The sequence below is a fragment of the Syngnathoides biaculeatus genome, chromosome 19 (assembly GCF_019802595.1).
Source record: "Syngnathoides biaculeatus isolate LvHL_M chromosome 19, ASM1980259v1, whole genome shotgun sequence".
NCBI lineage: Eukaryota > Metazoa > Chordata > Actinopteri > Syngnathiformes > Syngnathidae > Syngnathoides > Syngnathoides biaculeatus.
Window position 1 is genome coordinate 15,918,362 of NC_084658.1, and position 21,453 is coordinate 15,939,814.

At 45.0% G+C, this 21,453-nt stretch overlaps 1 protein-coding gene across 12 annotated transcripts in view; it reads left to right on the forward strand.

Annotated features, from left to right (window-relative positions):
- Positions 1–21,453, forward strand: part of drosha (drosha ribonuclease III) — a 179,746-nt gene that overhangs the window by 57,368 nt on the left and 100,925 nt on the right. The window contains exons 2-3 of one of the 12 annotated variants that reach the window (XM_061804977.1): positions 8,330–8,372; positions 11,751–11,972. The exons of 9 other annotated variants lie outside the window; for them this stretch is intronic. The gene's annotated coding sequence lies outside the window, so the exon portion shown is untranslated. Of the gene's footprint in view, positions 1–8,329; positions 8,373–11,709; positions 11,973–21,453 lie in introns of all 12 variants that reach the window. 2 more of the 12 variants (XM_061804978.1, XM_061804981.1) reach the window with 2 other exon arrangements.

Below are 21,453 nucleotides of genomic sequence, written 5' to 3' on the forward strand. Positions count from 1 at the left end.
AAATCTTCAAATAAACTTCAAGTGTCAGTTTCAAGCGACGTTGAGAATTTGCATGCGTCTGTTAGCGCGCCGATTGAAAACCAAAGTTTTCTTGGCGGCGATACCTCCACAACAAAGCCGTTCCTGTGGCAGCGGCGGCGGCTCGTAACATCTCCCTCACCTTATTAGGGATGGGAGACGGCAGATAACCGTCTTATTATCCGCGTGCGGCCAGGCGCCTCTTTAACGGTCACGTGTGTCATATCTTAAATGACTCTTGATTGCAGGATTTAGCCAGGAGGAAGCCAAAAGCCGCTGCCTGCGCGCATGCGTGTGTTCGCCATTATCACCGTGGCGTGGAAGCAAAAAAAAAAGGCCCCGTGGCGATCAGACAAAAGCATATTTAAGTACAAAATGGGCGAGTGAGGCAAATAAGCCTGAAAAGTCGTCTGGCTCGACAGGCGTAAATACGCCATTACGTGACGCCGGCGCTTTCATGTGTTACTTCAAGGCGGAAAAGAAGATAATGAGCGCTCTTATTGGCCATCTGACGCGCTTCCAGCCTTCCATTAGCGCCACGACCCGCAGCACTTTGCCACCGACAGCTCGTCTTTGCAGGCCGGCGCCACAAAGACCAAGATTCCGCGCTGACAAAAAGTCAAAGGAAGAAAGAGTCGAGTTTTTCAACAACAAAAGCTGCATTCTGCAAATATCACTCCATGCAAGGCCTTACAAACCTGCACGAACAACCCCAGACATGAATAGATAACATTTGCTGTCCAAACCACCAAAGGACCCCACTAAACATAAATTCTCATCGGGGCTCAAGCAGCTAAATTATTCAGCGCAATGTCAAACTGTCAGCGACGCAAAAATGATCTTTGCAAAAGAGGTTGGAGATCTTTTTTTTCAAGATGTCTGCGAAAACTGCGGTCAAAAGTTCAGAGATTTTTCTGGAGTAGCCAAAATCTTGAAATCGACTTGAACCTTGTCAGGGATCGAGTGAGAACGCGATCAATCTGCGAAAGAAGTCGAATGCCTTTTTATATGAGCATTGTGATAGCAACGCAGATTTCACTCGAGTTGCCAGAATCTACTGCATGTCAGACTGTCAGGGATCAAGCACCAGAACTACACATTTGTAAAAGTCGCCCGAGTCGAGATTGTTTGCAAAAGTATGTGTGAATTGTTAGTTCTCGGCAACATTAGAGGAGCCACATTCAAGGTCAAACTCTTAGGAAACAAGCAAAAATGCCACCTGTATGAATTTATAAAAGACGCCCGAGTCCAGATGCTTGTACAAGCTATGGTCAAACGTCAAATTCACAGAGTTCTCTCCGGCACTCAAGCAGCCGAAATCCTTGAATCAAATCTCAAATCAAATTGAATTCTACTGCATTGCATTGTTTGTGATCCGCAGTCACCTCTGGTGTACTGGTAGACCACATGTGACTTTTGGGATCTATTCTCGCTCAATGATGATCCTGTGACTGATTGGTGACTAAAGTTACCTGTAGCAGGGCCACGTGACCCTTGTGAGGATAAGCGGTTTGGAAAATGGATGAATGGGTGATTGTTTTCCAAATTTCACGAGTGCCACTCTGGGCAGAAATGGGGACTCGGAATTCATAAATTGGAAGCCTGGCCAGATGTCTCCTGGACTCTCCCGAATGGACTGAGACGGCGGAGCCACTCCGTCATGGCCGCTCACCTGCTGTTTAATTAGGTTAACGAGCAGGCGACCGCCATCACGCTGACAATCCGGAGCCGCAGCTTTCGCCGTGGCGACGCAGACAGACAGAGCGGGATCGCTCATCGGCTCATTACTCCGACTCATCAGCGCTCTAATTACGGGTCGTGGCAGTCGGGTGTCTGACGGCGCTCGTTTGCTGCGGGCCGCCGAGGTGACGGACGACCACGCCTCCCCCGCGTTAACCTCGTATCCCCGTCCCGTGAAGTCATTTACGTCTCGGTGGGCACGAGTTCTCATCAGTACTTGAGCGGCCAAAATCCACAAATGAACAATGAATGTTCAGGGATCAAGCAGGAATAATTTCTACGACTAAAAGCTATCCGAGTCAAGACGTCGGTACCACCTGGGGTCAAAAGTAAATGCATCATCAGTACTTGAATAAATTTCAAATTGTGAGGGCTCAAGGAAGAATACCGTTTATTTTATAAAAGATATCCGGAGCGAAATGCCTTTGAATGCTTGGGTCGAAGGTAAAGTTGACAAACGGTATGAGTCAGGACTCGAGCAGCCAACCGAACTGAAAATGAACTTGTCAGAGATAAAGCAAGAATTTGATCTTTTTGTAAAAGACGTCTGAGGCAAAATGTTTGCAATTCAGTGGTCTGATGTAAAGTTGACCAACACCTCTCATCAGCACTCGTATTTTCTTTACCGTATCCCAGCTGTCAATCATCTCTTAGAGTAGAAAATCCATCTGTAATATGATTTTTTTTTTTTTTTTTTTTGCTCTTCACGCCGTCAGATGTCATTAGCTCGGCTGGCTCCCCGCTGACCATCACGTCCGCCTCAAATGTCTCGTCGAGCCAAAAGACTTTCATCGCCTCTGACATCTTTTCCATATTCCAGCCTAATTGCTCCCACCTGCGTTAGCCACAGAGCGCGCAAAGTTCCCGACCGCACTTTGATGCCACTGTGTACGTATTTTCGGCGCCGGTGCTAATTTCGCGCCTTGCGTTAATGAACGCGGGAAAGATTAGCACCGGCGCTATATCCAGTCCGTCAGGCTCGAGCTAAGCGGATTTCTCGAGACGACCTCCCGCTGACAAAATCTCTCACCTGGAAAGATGAAATCAAAAATGTGTCCGCCGGGAAGGTTCGTTCGAAAATCTCATGTGACGTGATGAGCTTTTTCGGACAAGTTGTGATCTAGCTTTCAAGTCAACTCTAGCTCAACTTTCACTCGCTAAAAGTTGGCCAGAGAAGTTCCAAATGTGATCCAATCTTCTTGAATTCCGTCCCAAACTATCCGAAATGGTGACATTTTGACAAAAACTGTGAATGTGCATGGCAGGCCTCAATTTAGTTTTTCTAGACACTTGGCAGTTTGATGGAAACTGTCGTCAGATTGCAGTTTTATGGTGTATTTATTAAAGATGTACGTTGGTAGTGCACTCAAATGCTAGTTCCTCAGCCAAGTTGATTTTAGCGTCACCATGTGGTCAGATTGACGGTATAGTTATTAACGTAGTTTGATGATTAGTTAGAATGTAGTTGGGGTTTTGCTAGTCAGCCCGCCCGTAGTTTGACGGCCGTCATGGCAACGCAAGCGCGTAAACGGTAGCGGTTGTACGCTACGCTAACGAGGACGTTGTGTCGTTTGTTTGCCCGGCAAACAATTCACGGCGTTGTTGAGGTTAAAAAGCTGTTAGCGCGTGTTGGGAGAAGAGGAAGACAAAGATAGGAAGAGGAGGAGGAAGAGCGAGAAGCAGCGGCGGCGGCGGCAGCAGGCAGCCTCAGAAGAACCGAAGGGCTTTTATTTTTAAACCCACCGCTTGATTGTTTGCTAACGCCGAGATGGAGATGGAGGCGTCTCGCGGGACTTTTACTGGGAATTCATTAGAGCCCAGCTACACCTGCCTGACTTTCAGCCACCGCCAGATTGATTGTACATCAGATTGTACACTTGATGCGGAGCGTGGCCTATTAATGAATTTAAATGATGTCATTAACAGGCCACACTCCTCATCGGATTGTACAGCCGATGAAGGGTGTGACCAATCACAGAATTTAAATGCTTTCATTACTATGTCACGCTCCGATTCATTTAGATTTTCCTTGATGGTCCAAGCTGCTTATTAGATTGTATGCACCTGATGAAGAGTGTGGCCTATTCAATGTTTTCATTAGTAGGTCAGGCTGAAATTCATCGATGTTTTCAATTAATAGGCCACGCCTCGCATCAGTTTGTACACCCGATGTGAAGTGTTGCCGATTGTAGTTTGAGGGAGGCTTTCATTAATATCCCTCATCGTTTTCTACACCTGATGAGGAGTAGGTCCTAACAGGGAATATAAATGCTTTCATGAATATGCCACACTCATCATCAGATTGTACACCCGGTGTGAAGTGTTGCCGACTGTAGTTTGAGGGAGGCTTTCGGTGGAATGCCTCTTGAATTTCTTCACCTGATGAGCAGTAGGTTAAATGCTTTCATTAATATGCCATACTCATCATCAGATTGTACACCCGGTGTGAAGTGTTGCCGACTGTAGTTTGAGGGAGGCTTTCGGTGGAGTGCCTCATGAATTTCTTCACCTGATGAGGAGAGTGGCCTATGATTGAATTTAAATGCTTTCATTAATATACCAACCTCCTCATCAGATTGTACATAACGATGAGAAGTGTGGCCGATTTTAGTTTGATGGGCAGCTAACCCGGAAGTGTGAGTTTTTTGTAGTATTGTTAGGAGTGCAGTTGGTTAGCTTGTCGTATGGGAAGCGTACATACTGGTGTAGTTTTTATGTTGTAGTCGATTCAATGTTTGAGTGTGTTAAGATGACACAGTGATGTAATAAGTTGTTCTAGTTGAACTCTCCTTGTGAGAATGCAGTAAATGAAATTGCAATTTTATGGTTAGTAAGATTGTAGTTTGAGTCAGTTCGATTAGACAAGCGGAAGGATTTTCGACTCCTTCGCTACCTTGGCACACGTTTGCCCTTGCCATATTTCCAATTGAGAAATTTTCTGCCCCTTTCAGGCTCGCGGCTGCATCCAACGCACCACTTTCACGAGCCAAATGGAAAAAGGCGCATTTATGTTTCCGTACGCTTGAATATTTAGTGCTGAAATTGTCAGCGTGACCGCCTCCATCGCCTTTTTACCTCACACTTTTTCGAGGCGCGCACCCAGAGATCCTTCGTCTTTTTTCCAAACGCGTCGAAGCAAATCAAACTTCCAGCAGCTCCACAAAGCGGCGGGTTCGGAACCTTTGTGTCGGCGCCGCCATTTTCTGACAGGGGCGGCGTCAAATCAGCTCAAGGGGTAGACGGCGCATTCAGCGGCGATAATGGGGAAGCGTTGCGCTCGCTCCACTAAAAAAGCCGCAAACATATTCCGCCCCCTCCGCGTCGGGATGAGCGAGGATGAAACGCTCCAGAAACGGCTGTCGGCCCCAATGTTTACGCCGTGAATTATTGCCGGCATTATCGGGCCGGAGGAGACGCGCTCGAGGAAGGAGAAGCCGCCCGAGCAATCCCAGCCCCATCGTGGAGGCAATCTCGCCTTCATGCATAATCTCGCCCTCATCCCGTTTTCAATATTTCATTGATGCAGCCGTGCAAATCCCCTCTAAATTGTTTATTGTGAACAAGCCACACCTGTTACTCGGCGCACACACAGACACACGCAGCACCGCGATCAAACACAGAATTGAAAAATCTTCAGGCAAGATTTACCACAGTACTCATAAACATGACGAGGAGGACGAGATGCACGAATGCAGTGTAACATAACCATGAGCCGTATGAAGACGAGGATTGTTATTTTGAAAGGATTCCGGGTAGATAAATGCTCGAACAAAACTACCCGTAAGTCCTGTTCTTATCATTTCTCAGAAGGGGAAAAATTGGGATGTTATGTGTTCTGTTAATACTACAAAAAACATCATTTTAGAAAAACAAAAATTGCAATGCTATATATATAAAATCCCAAAATGTCAAAGCAAAGTACAACAAGAATAAAGTCATAATTTTAATGAGTGAATACGCTATTAAAAAAGCAGAAAGAATCTGCCGGAATTGTTCCCGTCCCCATTTGGAATTTGCGTGCCTGCAGGAGATTTTTGAGAGGAAGTCTTGAGTGCGGATGACTCCTAAAAGCAAACATTAAAAATACACCGCACACATTCGTCGCCGTCTTCTTCTCACATTCAAATGAAGAAAAAGCGCAGCAGCGTCGTGCATATTTTAACACGGCTGTGGGAGGCTGCAATCGAGTAAAAGAAGCATGTTCGGTATGTCCAGTATACGTTTGTACAAAGGGAACGTATACGTTCAAGCACATTATGTTTTCATAGCGCTTGTGCTCATTACGCTCGCTGGGGAGCTGGAAGTCCAGCTGGGAAAATACCGGTACGATACACGCTAGCATTCCCACTTATAAAGAATGGACAATCTAGTCTTGGGTGAGCTCGATCGAGTGCGATCCGACTTGACTTTTGGTGAGAGAAGTTGGGTACCGTCCTGGACTGGTTGCCGGTTAATGTCATGAATCATGCACACAAACAGTGGACGTGTTGCGGGAGAATCGCGACGCCGAAAAAAAATTCACAATGAGTCCGGTGAAACCTGCCCAATTGAGTGTCGGAAGAAGTACGGAGAAGGTGGTCTTGAGGAAACCACTTCCAAAGCAAATGTCTATCGTCAGGTTTGTGGACCATATTCTCTCATGGGCGTGAAGAAAATGTTGTGTTTGCGTGGCTTTGAGTAATTTAACAAAACCGAATGGCTAGCCTGCTAGCTAGCGTCAGCGCTACAGCTCGCTATCAATTACACGCACGTCTGTGTCATCAATCCGGGAAACAGAAAAAAATCAAATTAATTAGCCAGCCCCTCAATGTGCGTGTGAAATTTCTATTTTCGAATCATCTTCCCTTTTGAAATGTAAATTAGAGTTGGCGTTGCGACTCCCCTGGAGGCAATTTACCTTTTCAACTGACACTTATTAACAACAGCAGTAGAGAAGAAGACTAAAAATCCTCATTCGAGCTATTTTCCGGTTTCTCGGGTGCTTTCGGCGGTCAACAGCCGTGGTAGGGTTTGTTCGCTCTGAGTTCCGTCGGAGCGATTGCCACCCGGAAGTACGTTTGAGTTCTTGCAGAAAAGGTCCGTGATGTTGGAAGTCAGGTGCAAGCGCTACATCGTAAAGACGCGTCACCTGTTTTTTGCGTTTTGTTCAACCAGTCGAGAGAGAGAAAGTGTTGACTTCAACACATGAATAACTTTAGGAGCCCTCGGACGATATCATGAATTTCACAAGACATTTCATTTTCTCGAGTAATTGCCATCATTGGTAGAGATCAACGTTTGTTGAAATGATTCCGTCTTCTCACTGATTGCAGAAAGATGATGTGAAATACCAAAGACTAGCTAGCAGAACTTGTCACAAAGCAAACTGTATACTCGCTCTGCTCTGCGGGGACAACAACTATTAATGGAGACTCGATGGGGCTCGGCTCTGCCTCTTCTTCTTGCTCTGAATTACGCTGCATCTCTTCCAGCGGAGCTCAGTGCCGCCCGGTATTTTGTGGCAGAACGTGGTACTACACTAATGGCACGCAACTTCATTTAAAGACATGATCACCGTTTGTGTACGTGTAGTCGCCATTTTGTACAACGCTCTCCTTCCCCGTCTGATGCCAGATCACAAAATGGCTCCTTAGGCGCCAAAGGTTACCACGTTGTGATAAAACATTGCCGCCAGACTTTCTTAAGGTTAATGAACTCTGGAGAACGTTTCCCCACGCGACTTGGTGAGTTCTTCGCCACGCCCCCCCCAAGCTTGACGCCTAGTCAAAGGCTGATGATTAATCGCATCCAGATTCTGGCACTTTCCGTTTTCACCTAGCAAAAAAAAATAAGTGTCAACCGACTTCTTTTATTAGTCTTGGCGCCGGAAGGCGGAGGCGCAACACGCTCTTCATCGCATTGCAGCAAAGCAGGAGGGGGATGCTATCGTAATAATAATAATAATAATAATAACAATAAAAGACTTCTTGGATGAGAGCGCGCATCCCCCCCGGGAGGTAAAATTAATCGGTTTATTTTGGGTGCCTGCCGCTTAGCACTCGCACCCTCAGAACATGTTGAAAAAAAATATATGTTTTATTTTTTTATACAAGCAGCCCGTGAGGAAAATACACAGGAAAAAAAAATCTTAAAATGAGGACCTAAAACAGAGCTGGGGAAAGTTTTGTGTTCAAAGGGCCGCATTTGAGTTTGAGGTTAAAAAAAAAAAATGGATGTTAAAAATAATATTTAAAGTGCATGAATGTAGAGTTCACCCATCCATCTTTTATACTCATCATTTGAGGTGTAAAATAGACCAACAAGCATTCACATTTACACAGAAAATGGATGAATAAAATGGGTCTAATGATGTGTGTTGATTCAATTTGGCACAAAGAAGTGAAAAGAAGAACATAAAGTTAAAAAAAAACGAAGTTATGACTTGAGGCTGCAAATGACCTCGCATGCGAGGGGACACTTTTTGATGATGAAATGACAAAAAAAGTTGTTCTCTGTACGTACCACACAAGAAAATGTGCTCTTATGTAATGAATTCTAGGCAAGATTCATAAATATAATTCTGTCCATATAGGTTGGATCGTTTATTCATCCTGTGAGGGAAACTGATTAAATAGGTGAATTTTTCCTGCACATAACACAAAAATGCACATATGTGAAAATTCTGTCTGTGTTCCACGGCCTATCAGAGAAAGGGTTCTGAGTCGTTCCGGGCTCAAGTGGCGCCGTGCACCTTTAAAGCGGTGAGCCGAGCGTTGCCAAGGGCTGAGGCGGCTGTTGAGGGTCGTGAGGTCATGAGCAGATGTCCTTCGCAGCCCCTTTCATCTAGGCTAAATCAACCCCCACCCCCCCAAAAAAAAAAATTAAATAAAATTTCCGCCTCTCAACACGAGGCCTTCCGCCCGGCTCGCCTTTGCCGCCCCAAAAACCGGCGCCTGACGTCATCCGTCTCGAGGAGACATCTTTGGCTCGGGTCGGCCTTGAAACTTTTTCTGGCCGGATGCTCGCTTTTGCCGCTTTGGTCGGCTGCCTGATTGATGAACTCGGACGAGTGTGGCGCGCGGCAGACATTCATCACGTTTAGACGACAAGCGGCGCGGCGCCACCTCGACCCAAAATATATCACAAGCGCTTAACTACTCTGCTCCATGATGGCTTGGAACGGGAAACGTCCTTATTTTCATCATAAAATTACAATCATCGCCATTAACTCCCAGGCCATCGCAGGAAAGATGGAGAAGATTACTTGGCCACAAAGCAAATGATGCAGGCAGGCCAGATGTGGCACCCGTACCTTGAGCCCGGTGACGTCATCTCTCAGCACGCGGTTGTCGAGTTGAATGTTTTGCGCCGCGGCTGCTCGTTAGCATCCCGGAGTGCCGGCGAACGCTGATGGCCGAGTGCCATGCTAATGCGCTAATGGAACGACATTGTTATCCAGCTTGTTGTTTTCCAGAAGCCGCGAGGCTGAAAGCGGACCTCCTTGCGCGTGCCGTCTTCTTAATTGCTCTTTTTGCTATGATTGCAAATTAATGACTCGGGCCCGAGCAAGCGTTTCCGTCATCAAAACGTGGCGAACGCGCGGCGAGTACCCATACGCATGAGCGGCCGTCGGGATGATTGATTACCCTCGCAAATGTCGAAAGGTTGAGCCTCTCACCTTGCGACATTTCACGCCTTTTCCTTTCAGCTAACTTTGCTTTAGGAAAGCAAGGGAAAGGATGACAAAAGTGGGGACAAATGCAAAAGAAGACCAAATGTCAGGGAAAGATGCACATGATGTAATTGACACCTCGGCAAGATGGTCCGGAAGGTCCAGCTGCTTGAAGGCACGACAAAATAAACCTCATCAAGAAAGACAATGCAATCTCTCTCTCTCTCTCTCTCTCTCTCACTCTCTTTCTCTCCCTCTCTTACTCTCTCCCCCACCCCTGCGATTGGCTGGCAACCAATGCCCATTGACAGCTGGGATAAGCTCCAGCACTCCCGCGACCCAAGTGAGGATAAGCGGCTAAGAAAATAGATGGATGGATGGATGGATATATATTATTCTTATATTTGTATTTTCTGTACACTTTAAGCCAGTAGGTTTTTTTTTCTGCTCTGTGAACTCTGCGGCCTATATAACGATGAAATTAATTAAAATTGTCACTAGCGGCTATCCGTTTAAACGTGAAACAAAAACCTGTTTGAATGTAATGGTTAAATAATCTTATAATGCACTCGGGTTTGGGCACGCTCAGATGCCTCCAATGTGTAGACGAAGACTTTACCTTCAGCGCACATAGAAGAAAAAGAAGAATCTAGCTCAGGCGTGCGTAGAAGTAAGATAAAATTACCTCGTGTGTGTTAAAATGTTTTTGTTCCGCTCAAAGCAAAACGTAGCAGGACACGCACAAAAGGCAAAATATATTTTTAATTTAATTCATTTAAGATTTTGCATGTGAAGGTCATCCATTTCTGAGGTCTGCCAGCGAATCTTAAAAGCGTGGAGCCGCATGAAAGAATATACGATTACCCACAGATTAAAAGGCCGCACCGCTACGTGAGGAGAACTTCGGCTGTAATTCGAGATGAAAATGACATTTAGAAACCGAACCGGTGTGCGACGGAGACTTTCTGAGGCTCTTCAGCGCCGATGCTGAAGACGACGACTTTGGCGGTTTGAATGAACGGGAGGCGGTCAGAATCAAAACAATTACTTTTTTGTTTTTTTGTTGTTGTTTTGAGCCGTTTTGCTGCCCAGTTCCAGTCACCGTTAGAAAACAAGCGACGTAGAGAATCACTTGCCACGTCTCTCCGTGTGAATATTAAATTTCACTATGTACTGGTATGTACGTTATGTCGATGTGACATATGGTCCGGCAAGACAAAAAAACTCGACACAGAGTGGGCACGGCTTATTATCCGGGGCGCACTCTGGTCCGGAAACTCTGGTGTATATAATTTAGTATAAGATATGACCCAGCGGGAGCTGAGCGAGGAACAGGAGGAGAAAGTCGAGACGCATTCGGCAGACGAGTTAGCAGGTGGAGATTGTGAGAATCGTAAAAGGTGGAGTCACCTTGACGTGGCGTCAGAAACAAACACCCTCGTCCGTCCGTCCGCCCGCCCGCCCGCGCAACACCCTCCATTACGCACCTCCAACCCCCGACTATGCCTCCATCGCGTCGTCACTTGCAAATCGCAGGCTGCTCCTTGAAGTTTGCCTTCTTGTCCGGACTCGCCCGTGCCAGGTCGTCGCAGATCAGTCAGGGAAAAGTGAACGGGCCTCTCCGGCGTTGTGAGTGGACAAGATATTTGTCCAGGGTAAAAATACCACGTCCATCCATCCATTTTCTTTGCCGCTTATCCTCATGAGGGTCTTGGGGGAGTGCTGGAGCCTATACCTGCTGTCATCGGGCAGGAGGCAGGGTACACCCTGAACTGGTTGCCAGCCAGTCGCAGGGCACATGACGACAGACTACAGTCGCACTCACAATCAGACCTCGGGGCAATTTAGTGTGTCCAATTAATGTTGCATGTTTTTGGGATGTGGGAGGAAACCGGAGTGCCCGGAGAAAACCCACACAGGCACGCGGAGAACAAACAAACTCCACACAGGCGTGGCCGGGATTGAACAAATCATTCCAACTCTAAAATGTTCACAAATTTTGAGTTGAATTATTCTCTTTGGACCATCCCCAAGTCAATATCCCATTGTATTGTTTATCAGTTTTTTTTTTTTGGTGATTATTCATTCATAAAACTATGCAAAGTTGTGTAAAAGCTTTCAGTGTTAAGTATTCCCAAAAAATTCCCAACATCTTTGGAACCGTACGTCCCCACGTCCCCCAAATGTTCCCATAATTCCAAGCTTATCATGAAAATGATTCTCTCATCTTTCTACATTTTTCAGAACATTTATTTACATTATCTTGGAACCATTTTTGTCATTTTTTTTTCCTTTTTTAGTGTTTTACATTTTTCTTGACAACGTTCCCAAATCACTGCAGACATTTTCCGTGACTACTCAAATGGGCCTCCAAGCTACGGCTCAGGAAACCCCAGCGGCACCCGGACCCCGGTTTGAGCCCCCCTCGAGATGGACCGTGCGCATCGGTCGTGTCTTCAAACCTTTGACCGGCGCCCCGGTTGCCGTGACGACCAGCATCCACATCCTCCTCGGAGCCGTTGTAACGCATCATGCGCCTTCACGGTTGACTTGCTGAGTCAAAGTGAGTGCGATTACACACACAGTGTCTGTGCAGTGTTGCATGCTGGGTAATGAATAGTTCATTACCCTGTGGAGCTTCGCCCCCGCCTCGTCAACACACCAGAAAAGCTACTTAAAGAGATGGACGTTTCATTCTTTTATGTTCGGAGTCGTCTGTTGCGATGGGCTCAGTCGGACACTTTTATCGATGACTTTTTCTTTGCGCTCGGCTGCCCCCTTGCGGCCGTTCCGGGGACAGCAAGAACGGAGAGCGTGCAGGTGGGGAAGCGTGAAAGATGGATCATGATGACGATGACGTTCTGCTGGCACAAAAAGCACAAAACCTGATGATGACGGACGCCGTTCTCTACATGAAGACCGTGCCCTGCTCCACTGTCAGTAAAAAAAGGAAGCGAAACAAATGGATGCTAACCCTATCGAAAATATAGCCACTTAAACCTTCGGTGGCTGTCGTGGTTTACCACACCGTGACCGAGGTGTTCTAAAGCAACCCTGCCACGGTCATGCCCCCGTCCACAATTTGGGTGCCACATTAGACTTGAGAAAAAAAAAACAAAAAAACAACACTCCTTCGTCTTCTCTCCATCGTGTGTATGCACTCAGAGGTGACAACGAGGCGTTCTAAAGCGGCCACTCCAGAAAAATCCCAGCTTGTCACACTCATGGTCGACAACAAGGCACTCTAGAGGGGAGATTGTCCTTTCATTCATCTTTCTTGACATATTTCTTCATTTATATTACAACATCAATGCTGTTCTTAAACCCATCGATGGTGTTTTGTGGCTTTAAACGCGGACTTTTGCAACATGGAGCTCGTGCGTTACCTCCTCGTTCCACATTCCTCCACCGTCACGATTCATTCCAAATTCAAAGTCTTACATTTTTCATCTTTCAACACTTTAATCCGTCACTCCACGGCGTTTCAGTTCCGCCTCAGCCGCATTCGCACGCTTCTTCATTCTCTAGATGAAGACAACGAGCTGTTTTCATTTCAGATTTTATGCGGTGAGAGATGAAAAAAAAGTGGACTTTTTCCACCTGCACGGACTTGTCAGTTTGCGCGTGCGTCACACCATGACAATCGGCGTGGAACCATCTGCTCTGACACGCGCACATGCACACTAGTGTGATGAAAGATGCAGTTCTACTTTTGAACAACAGATGTCGCTGCCACACAGGTTTGTGACTTTTGACACCAACCTCTGGATGTGTAGACTTGTGCTTTTTTTTTTAAATGATTACTATTAATATTAGTAATAATACCATTATTGTTGTGCTCAAGTCGGTTGTGGTAGTCCACAACAAGATCATGAGCTCTTAGAATTTACTAGATTATGACTAGAAGACATTAGAAGTTTGAAAATGTTTTTGTTACGTATCACTTATAAAGATGCTATCATTGGTTGGCCAGCTTCTAATTTTAATGATGACGAGAAAACAACAAAATATCTGTTCTGACGTCGTCAATTGTTAATTAGAAGAAATTGGAGTCATTACTTCTTTTCAGAGAGAACTTCTTGTCTTTTCACGTGGAGCTCTTGTATGTCTCCATAGCAACTCGGCAGGTCGGGCACCCGTTGAAAGCAGAAACGGCGCAAGCGCCGACGGACTGAATCTAAATTGATGTAGACGCGGACAGACCGAGCACACGTGCCTAATGATCAAATTGTGACGATGATGATGATGATGATGATGATGACGATGATACATGTTCATCAATTCGTGAGCGACGCGTGTTTGCGTTTGTGTGCAACTGCAGTTTTCCACATCGAGATGATTAAAAACTCCTCACTGACCGCACACGCCAACGCAGTTCGATGTGGGATGTATCAGGCTCCTAATTTTATTTTTTTATCGTATTTTGTTTTTCTATTATTATTTTATTCATTTATTTTATTTTTAATCAATTGTGCATATTTGTTTTATTGAATTTATTTTCATTTGTAGTTTTATGATTTTATTTCATGTCCTTTTCATTTTTGGAGAATTTTATTTTACTTTTATTTTTGTTTTTATTTTTGTTTTTATTTTTAGAATCATAAATTGAAAAGTAATCTAATTATACAAATTTGTGTTACAATTTTTACATTATTTTCATTTGACATTTTGTCTTTATTTTTATAATTTTGCTAGAATTTTGTTAGAATCTTGACGTTTTTTGTCTTTTTCTTATACAGTATCTTGTTGTTTTCAGTTTAGTTCCACCCAAAAATGTATTTGATTTTAACTTATATTTAAGTAAGTAATAAAGTATCCACCACGGAGAAGACTTTGGACTCTCCGACAGAGTTACTCCATATTTTTGTTATTCAATTGTGACTTTTGCTGGCCAGCATGTACACTTGTGCAAAAATGGACCGATGGCTTGAAAAAGTGTTTTTCCTAAATGTGACATTTGAAATGAGAGCAAGCAGCGGCTTTTAAGCAATCAACTTCCTGGAAAGTGGCTGCAATTACGACACCTTGCTTCGAACAATAATTTCTTGTGGTTTGATGTTTCTGTATGCAAATGATGGGCTTTCAATGGTCAGGCTGCCCTTTCAAAGTTTGCATTTTAAAGGAAAAGAAGGAAAAAAAGAGGACTCGTGCGTTCTAGCGGCAATGCTGACCCGGCGGCCCGCTTCCACGTACCCTCACTTCTTTTCCTTCAGAGATTAAAATCCTGATCACGGCCCCGGTCTAAATACTAATTTTGGTTGCGGTTCTGATGCTCACTGGTTAAGATCATCCTGCCAGTTTTGATGTCGATTCTGGATCAGTCCCATTTTTGATAAAAATGTCGATTGCAATCCAAGTTCTGGCTTTGATTCTTGTTCAGAGCCTCCTGTTTATTCATATGCTGACTCTGACCCCAATTGTGATCTTGCTGGTTCTGATCCTGATGTGACTTCAGGTTATGATACTGATTCCACTTTAAAGCCTTATGCTGATCCTGATCCCAATTCTGGTTCTGATAGCTCTTGCCCACTGACTGTCATCGTAATCTGGCCACCAGAGACAAATTCTTTGTGTGTTCGAACGTTCTTGGCCAATCGAGACTTTGACCTGCTCTGCTCACCAATACTGGGCCGTGCCTGACATATTTTCATGACATATTATTAGATTAATGGTGATTCTGATGTGCTCCAGATGACAGTGATATGCTGTTCTACAGCATTTTTGTGCGCTATTTGTCTAGTTTTCCCTGCGGTTGGCCGGCAACCAGTTCAGGGTGTCCCCTGCCTCCTGCCTGTTGACAGCCGGGATAGGTTCCAGCACTCCCTGCAACCCTTGTGAGGATAAGTGGTTAAGAAAATCGATGGATGGATGGATTTGTGTAGTCTGGATATGTGCGTAGCGGGGCCGCTGCCAGTAGGTGTCGCTAAGCATCACGTGTTTGTCGTGGCGTCCCACTGTGACTTAACAGTTCAAGAAGTACACAGCGTGCACTCCGGTCGTGCTGTACGTGATTTGGGCATTATTTTGATACTTTGTCCCCCCCTGCAATGCAAGCGAGCGAGCGAGCGGGCAGCTAGATGCCGGCCCCCTAATCAGAAGGGAGCGCGACGGGCCTGCGCCCATCGGTGCCAATTAGCCCGTCACGGCCGCGCCGCCATTTACCGCATTAATGGAACGGGCCGCTCTCATGCATTAGCGTTTGATTGGCGCGGCGAGCGCATGTGCATGGAAACAACACGCCCGGCAGACCATAAGCGCTGAGGGCGTGCGTGCGGGCTCAGCTGACCACTGGTGAGCAGTGACTTGATTGAACCGCAGATATACTTGATTACATTGCAGATATCGGTAGATTACTTCAGCATTTATACTTCTACTGATTTGAGCTGTACTTTGTACTCCTTCCTTTGTCCAGGAGTATAAAGGCTTGTCACTTTTACAGTGAAGAAAATAAGTATTTGAATACCCTGCTATGTTCTCCCACTTAGAAATCCTGGAGGGGTCTGAAATTGTCCACTGTGAGAGAGATAATCTAAAAAGAAAAATCCAGAAATCACAATGTACGTTTTTTTTTTACCGATTTATTTGTGTGAAACAAGTGCGAATAAGTATTTGAACACCTGTCTATCAGCTAGAATTCTGACCCTCCAAGACCTGTTAGTCCGCCTTTAAAAGTCCACCTCCACTCCGTGTCTTATCCTGAATCAGATTCACCCGTGTGACGTCGTTAGCTGCATAAAGACACCTGTCCACCCCGTACAATCGGAAAGACTCATACTTGTAACATTGCCAAGACCAAAGAGCTGTCCAAAGACACCAGAGACAAAATTGTACGACTCCACACGGCTGGAAAGGGCTACGGAGAAATTGCCAAGCAGCTTGGTGAAAAAAGGTCCACTGTTGGAGCAATCGTTAGAAAATGGAAGAAGCTAAACATCACGGTCAATCTCAATCGGAGTGGACCCACATGCAAGATATCACCTTGTGGGGTCTCAATGATCCTTAGAAATGTGAGAAATCAGCCCAGGACTACACAACAGAACTTGGTCAATGACCTGAAGATAGCTGGGACCACTGTTTCCAAGGCGACTGTTGGGAATACACCAAGACATCATGGTTTGAAATCATGCATGGCACGGAAGGGTCCCCCATTTGGATGATACAGAAGAAGAGGAGAGAGTTTTGTGGTCAGATGAGACCAAAATGGAACTTTCTGGTCGTAATTCCACTACCGTGTTTGGAGGAAGATGAATGATGACTTCCACCCCCAAGAACACCATCCCTACTGTGAAACATGCAGAACACATGGGACAGGACGACTGCACTGTATTAAGGAGAAGATGATCGCGGCCATGTATTGTGACATTTTGGGGAACAACCTCTTTCCCTCAGTCAGAGCATTGAAGATGGGTCGTGGCCGGGTCTTTCAACATGACAATGACCCGAAGCACACAACCGGGAAAACCAAGGAGTGGCTCCGTAAGAAGCATATCAAGGTTCTGGCGTGGCCTAGCCATTCTCCAGACCTAAACCCAATAGGAAATCTTTGGAGTGAGCTGAAACTCCGTGTTTCTCAGCGACAGCCCAGAAACCCGCCTGATCTAGAGAAGATCCGCGTGGAGGAGTGGGCCAAAATCCCTCCCGCAGTGTGTGCAAACCTGGTGAACAACTACAGGAAACGTTTGACCTCTGTAATTGCAAACAAAGGCTACTGTACCAAATATTAACATTGGTTTTCTCAGGTGTTCAAATACTTATTTGCGGCTGTATCACACAAATAAATCGTTAAATAATCATAGATTGTGATTTCTGGATTCTTTCTTTTTCGATGATCTCTCTCGCAGTGGACAAATTTCAGAGCCCGCCGTCATTTATAAGTGGGAGAACTTGCAATGTCGCAGGGTGTTCAAATACTTATTTTCCTCACTGCATAAAAAAATCAGAAATAGAGGTAAAGTCACCTATTGTTGGAATCTTGATTGATTTATTGATTGGTTGGTTGGTCGCTTGGTTGTTTGATTGATCTATTAATGGAGATCCGGGAGACAGCCTTATAATCTTGTACAAGGAGTTAATATGGAGTTAATAAGGCGGTAATATTCACTTAATGAAGAGTAAAAATGTCAACAGGGACTTACTATTGAGTTAATGAGGAGTTTATCCGGCTTTAAGAAGTAGTTAATATCGAGATAAATGAGTTCACATTGAGCAAGAACGCAATTAACACGAAGTTAACGAGAAGTTGAGATGAACTCAAATCAAGAGAAGGAGTGAGTGGCAGTTCTTTCCCGGAGAATTAAAAAGTCAATTAGCGATAAAATTCAATTAAAAGAAAAAAAGTTAAACGTGCGCCACGCATGCGGTGAAATGTGCTAATCACACCAGATAATTGTGACACTTTATTTGGCGAAGTTTGCAGATTGCGAACGCCTGCACGGCTTCAACCTGCCGGTGACAAAGAAAAGAAATCCTCCCAAACTCATCAATATGTTAATTAAACGTCTATTCAACCAATTTTTCGTTGGGCCACAAGCAGACAATCGAAAAGAGTTGAGGTTAAAAAAAAAAAAAGTCCAGATGTTCCCGGTGTAAACTTTAATGAATTCCCGTCATTAATTAAAGGCTCCATCTGTCAGCGTCAATATTTTGAACGCGTATTCCGGCCCAGCGCGGTCATGTGCTTTCCTCTCCGTCGCCGTGGAAACCCAAGTATTGCGAGGCTGTGAGAGTCATCGCGTTTTTTTTTTTGTTTTTACTTTATTTATTGTTACATTATTTCATTATTACATAACCCCAACCCTGACAGCATTCACGTTGAATGTTTGGTCAGATTTGCTCTACGGTTAAAGTGAAAAATTACAAAAAAACTGAAAAAAATTGCGACTTTGAGCTGGCCCATCTGACAGTTTTGTTTCCATTCCTTTGTCGGATTGGGTCGGCACTGCGGTGCGACTGGAAAGCGTTGGACTCACAGTTCTGAGGACCCGGGTTTGATCCCAGCCCCGCCTGTGTGGACTTTGCATGTCCTCCCCGTGCCTGCGTGGGTTTCCTCCGGGTGGGCACTCCGCTTTCCTCCCACATCCCAAAAACATTAATTGGACACTCGAAATTGCCCCCCCAGGTCTGATTGTGAGCGCGGCTGTTTGTCTCGATGTGCCCTGCGATTGGCCGGCGACCAGTTGAGGGCGTACAGCTGGGATAGGCTGCGGCACTCCCTGCACCCTCGTGAGCATAAGCGGGTAAGAAAATGGATGGATGGATGTCAGATTGTCTCTCTTCCAATTTCTCTTGGCTGCAGGATGCCGAAGTCAGATTTTCCGTCCAATCAGATTGGAGCCTCTATGTGTTGCCATGTCAACGTAACCCGTAAACCACTGGGCCGGTTTCTTCTAAGCAGATTTCCAAGTCGGCGCTTCAGGCCTGCCAGCTGGCCCTTGATGACGTCAGTGATGTTCTCTCCTCTGATTGGTTGGTCGGAGCCAAATAAGTTGGACAGCCGCAGCGCTGTTCACACATTTAATATCCATCCATCCATTTTCTTAGCCGCTTATCACCCACGAGGATCGCAGGAGTGCCGGAGCCTATCCCAGCTGTCAACGGGTAGGAGGCGGGGTACACCCTCAACTGGTCGCCAGCCAATCGCAGGGCACATCGAGACAAACAGCCACGCTCACAATCACACCGACGGGCAATTTAGAGTGTTCAATTATTATTGCATGTTTTTGGGACGTTGTAGGAAACCGGAGTGCCCGGAGAAAACCCACGCCGGCACGGGGAGAACGTGCAAACTCCACACAGGCGGGACTGGGATCGAACCCTGAACCTCAGAACTGTGAGACCGACACTTTACAGCTGCCCCACCGTCCCGCCGACATTTAATAATCGTCATCAAGGTTGTTTGTTGTCGGTGGTCCTGCACTCTTATGTGCTCTTGTATTGTATTTTTTTTTTTTTTTGGAAACGGTATTGTTGGTTTCTCTAAATGCGAGGCGATAGCGCCACTTGGCTAAGTGCCCACAAAAAGGCAAACGCACCAAATGCCGGGTCTGCTTTTCCGAGATATTTGATATTCTCTTTTCAGGTTAGCGTCGGGCGGCTTTTATGCAAACGAGCGCGGCGGCTGCTGCTGCTTGTCGGGGCGCCACGGCGTCCGCCGCGATTCGGAGAAGGTTTGAGTGACGACGAAGTGGGCCCAAGGTCAAGAAAAAAATGAATTATGTACACCCCAAAAAAGTTTTCATCCAGCAGACGCATACGTGCGCATTTCTGTGCTGCTAATGGAAATCAAAGGCGCCGACATTCAGTCACAGTCGACAAACAGCCACCTGCAGTTTTGTTTGGATGACGATGGCTGAAATCACAAACACTTGATGATTTTTGATGAAAACTTCATTTTTTTTTTTTTTGAAGGTTAACTTTGACAATAATGCGTTCCTGTCTGACAACAAAACATTTGAAAACTCATTTGAGACTAATTTTGTCGTCATCTGCCTGTTTTTCTAAAGCGACAATATTGTTTTGGAATTTGAATAGACCAGAATTTTAAAAAACATAAAATAAAATAAAAAACAGACTCAAAGCAATTTTAAATGAAAGCAGAGGATAACTGTTATCCTTACCTTAAAAATGATTTTCAGTTTTTGCAGGTTATTATCTTCTAAAAGAACATTGGGCTTATTTCTTTTTTTTCTCCGCAGACGGAGATGAAATTAGCTTTTGAGTGTTCCTGTAAGAACAGAAGACGTTTATGAAAAACACGTTTTATCTATGCCTTCGTTCAAGCCCTCGCTCGTGTCATTGATGCTCTTCAGTGACATCATCGCTTTCATTCAACTGCATTTTCATTTTGTAACGGTCAAAAAAAAAAAAGGAATAAACTTGGCTTTGTTTGGAATTAATGATGAAGCTTGAATGAAGCTGAACGACCTTCCATTCATCACAATGCACACATTTTCTTTTTTATATTTCCAAGTTTGAAATGATTAATAATTGATGCTTTGCGGCTGCAAAGCATGTCCGAGTACGAAGATGCAGGATTTTGTTTCGTTATGCTGCAATTGAGCAAAACATATTTCAATGCACGATAATGTGCGTGTTCTTCATTAGGATATGATTTGATGTGCCATGCCCTTATTACATCATTTGTTTTGTTTACTATAAATGAAGCTGATTTTTGTATAAATGCAATAAATATTTAATATATATATGGAAATTGCTAGCAATAAAAAAATATCAATGTGATGCACACATATAATCCCAAAGAAGAAAAACAAGACAATTTTCAAAAGGTTATGCTAATGACGACATCTCAAAGTATATTTTAAGACATTGGTGATGTTTTATTCTCTCTCTCTTTTTTCTTTTTTTTTGTCCAGCATGGTCTCACACATGATGGCGAGCAGCATTAATCAACATTAAGCAAGAAAACAGCAAATTACATTTTACCGCACGTTTACATTCGGACGTCGCAGCGCAGGTTTAAAGGCCAAACGACAAGAAGCAAACTTTTGACACGCTCCACATCATCATTTTGGTTTTTTTTTTTCTCTCTCTCTCTCTCGTCCAATTTTCCAACAAAGCCCAAATCATCCAATCTCGGAAAGGTCAAGTCAAATTCATTCCTAAATGGCTCCCAGCCGTAAATCTCCGCCGTTTCCAAAATTGTGCGTTCAAGTCGATTCCCCGATCGAATAAAAGTCTCAATCAGTCTTGTGTCCGAGTCGCACGCACATCTGAAATGAGCTCGTTTCAGAGGCGAGCAGGTGCAAACTCATCTGGCCTTGTCTCGTCTCTAACAATTTTTCAAATGATGATTTTTTTTTTTTTTTTTGCAGCGGTCTTAATTACGAAAGAGACGTGACTCGACGGCCCGCTCGATCGTTATCGACACCTGCGAAAGTGCTACGGGCCGCGGCGGTTCCGCTTGCCGGACGGCTCACGTCGCGCAAACAACAGCAAATTGACACAATTACAGCATATCGGCGACTGATTAAAGCCACCACCGGACGTCAATCGAAAGCTTTTAACAGGAAAGTCCAGTCGCGAGT